General features: G+C 44.3%; 1 pseudogene across 1 annotated transcript; it reads right to left on the reverse strand.

Moving 5' to 3' along the window:
* Positions 1–247: 247 nt before the first annotated feature.
* Positions 248–1,762, reverse strand: LOC112619369 (annotated as a pseudogene). The gene is made up of 3 exons (XR_003118215.1): positions 1,444–1,762; positions 769–1,068; positions 248–427 (listed from the first exon to the last, which is right to left on the reverse strand). The product of XR_003118215.1 is annotated as a bifunctional methylenetetrahydrofolate dehydrogenase/cyclohydrolase, mitochondrial pseudogene (transcript).
* Between the last annotated feature and the right edge of the window lie 1,257 nt (positions 1,763–3,019).

Here is a 3,019-nt window from a genome sequence, read left to right on the forward strand (position 1 = left end):
TCAACTGTTATCGGAATAGCACTTGGGAAATGCAATCCTAGAAAAGGCAAATGTGTAACCGAGGTGCTTGACAAAGTGAAGTGTCCAGTCTCCACACGGTAATGTCTCCCACGTTAATCACTAGGTTAATGGCTGCTCCTGGCTAGATCACAGGACCCTGCATGATACTGGAATGCTCCGTGGTGAGGTACTGCAGAGGTATGTGCACAAACACCCACCCATTTAAGCTTTCAATAAATACATCATTTTAAACCATTTCAGTAGAATAAAAATACTGCATTTCTGTTGGCCCGCTTTGCTTCTTGAGCTGGCCTGGAGTGCTGCTCCTGACATAGTAGACACAATAATTAGCGGCTACCCTAAGCTCTTTAGACTCCAGCACTTCTCACTCTTCAAGCCTTAGCACCTGTTTTGCAGCAATAATGGTTTTTTTTGGTTGTTTGTTTTGTTTTGTTTTTTTGAGACGGTGTCTTGCTCTGTCTCCCAGGCTGGAGTACAGTGGCACGATCTCGGCTCACTGCAAGCTCTGCCTCCCAGGTTCACGCCATTCTCCTGCCTCAGCCTCCCAAGTAGCTGGGACTAGAGGCGCCCGCCACCATGCCCGGCTAGTTTTTTTGTTTTTTTTTTTTTTTTTGTATTTTTAGTAGAGAAGGGGTTTCACCGTGTTAGCCAGGATGGTCTTGATCTCCTGACCTCGTGATCCGCTCGCCTTGGCCTCCCAAAGTGCTGGGATTACACACGTGAGCAACCGCACTCGGCAGTAATAGTATTCTTCATTAGCATTGCCACTGTCATGGGGCCAAACACATCCAGGAACTGGAGTGATATAACCGGCTTTTTCTCCGACTCCTTCAAAATCCACATCTCCAACCAACTTGGGTTTGGCAGTTACAGGATCGTGAACTCTATTTATTCCCACATCAATGACTGCTGCTCCTTCCTTGATGATATCTGCTGTGATCAGATTTGGAATACCTGCAGCAGATATTACAATATCTGCAAAAATTGTATGTTTCTTCAACTGCTCTTTGGGAGTATATCGATGAGATATTGTAACAGTGGCATCACCTCCGGGACGTTCATGCGCCCCATCTGTGTGCAGTAACATTACAAAGGGCATTCCAACATTTTTTGACCTTCCAGCCACAACCACATTCTTCCCTAGAGTTGGAATCCCAGTTCGCTTAATTATTTCCCACACACCCCACGGGGTAGCCGGTAACGTGGAATACTGGTCCAAACACATTCGCCCTACATTAATTACGTGAAAGCCATCAACATCCTTGTCCAGAGAAACAGCATTGCAGATCCTCCTCTCATCAATGTGCTCTGGAAGAGGCAGCTGAACAAGGAGACCATCTACATTATCATCATTATTCAGTTTACCGATTACATTCAACAATTCTTCCTCTGAAATTTAAGCTGGTTTCACAATGGTCTCACTGTTCATTCCCATATCTGCAGCTGCCCTGGTTTTGTTGAGGACGTAGGAGTGACTTGCAGAATTCTCGCCAACCAGGATCACGCTCAGGTGTGGCCATTTGTTGCCTGAGGCCACCCACTCTTCTACCTCCTGCCGCACTTCCTGCTTGAACTGCTGGGCCAGTTTCCTTCCAGAAATTACAACAACTTCATCTCGAACTGCGGCGAGGTGGAAGGGGTGAGGGCGGAGGAAGCAGCTGTGCACGGGCTGCAGCAACCCAGAAACCAGCGCCGACGTGAGGGACGTCGCAGCCGTAGCCCGCGCCGGTGACCGCGCCAGGAACTGTTTAATATTTTTAATTTTTAGTAGAGATGGAGTATCTCTATGTTGCCTAGGCAGGTCTTGATCCCCTGGCCTCAAGTGATCTTCCCTCCTCAGCCTCCCAAAACATTGGGATTATAGATGTGAGTCACAGCCCCCAGCCCCAAGGTTAACTTTGGAACCCCTTGGCCTAGAGGAGGGGTCCATTGCGTTGGTTAGGGGGCTTAGAATTTTATTTTTGGTTTACAAAGGTATACAATATATTTGATATACATATATATTGTGAAATGGTTACCACAATCAAGTTAATTAACACATCAATTGTTTGTCATAGTTACCCACCCGCTTCTTTTTAATAAGAACATTGAAGATCTATTCCTTTAGCAAATATTGAGTATATAATACAATATTGGCCACGGGCTTTGAGTCTGCCTTTCTGACAAGTTTTGTGGAGTGCTCTGAGTAGCAGGGTTATTTGACTATTAGGAAAGACAACAGTTTGAGGTAACAATAATTTAGGAGACTCTATCAAGGGCTGAAAGAGACCATGAAGGTAACTAGCATTGGCCCAGGAAGGACTGCCTGATTCTCCAGCAATTTTGCTTATGGAAATCTGCATTTTCTTGGTCTGGATAGTCAGCTGCAGCTCCTCACTGGTTTGTAATAGCATACTATCTTCCTAAGAGGGAATATGATGGAGTAAATACATCACAAGTTTTAGGATCCAACACGTGGATACAAATCTTAGTGCTCTTGGGCAAGATCTTTTAACCTCTTCAGTTACTTCATCTGTTGGGTGAATAAAATAAAGTCTTCCATACAGGGCTACTGAGAAGATTACACAAGCACTTGGCAGAGTGCCTGACTCATAATAAATGCAAAGGTCTAGAGTTGTTATCTTTACTATTATTAATATATACATTGGTCATTTCCCTCTCATGGAAACAATGACAAATTTATTTCAGAAAGTTGTTCTTAAACAATATGCGAAATACCTTCTGTTTGGGGAGACAAGATAGTAAATTTCCCAACACATGCTGGATGGTCCTTTTTCTTTTCAATGTCTTATTTCTGAAAGACGTAGTAGGGGAGGGGCAGACTCAGAGAGAAGTGTGTTGACTTACTGATTCTCAGGAGCTTTGTTTCGAGTGACTGCAGACATTGCTTCCTAACCCAGTGAATGTACAGACCACTGATACAACTCCCTCCAGTAATTGAACCCCAAACAAACAATACTATTCTTCCACTTTCTTTTCTTAGCTAAACACCTTTGAC

The sequence above is a fragment of the Theropithecus gelada genome, chromosome 2, assembly GCF_003255815.1.
Source record: "Theropithecus gelada isolate Dixy chromosome 2, Tgel_1.0, whole genome shotgun sequence".
In the NCBI taxonomy this organism is placed as follows: Eukaryota; Metazoa; Chordata; class Mammalia; order Primates; family Cercopithecidae; genus Theropithecus; species Theropithecus gelada.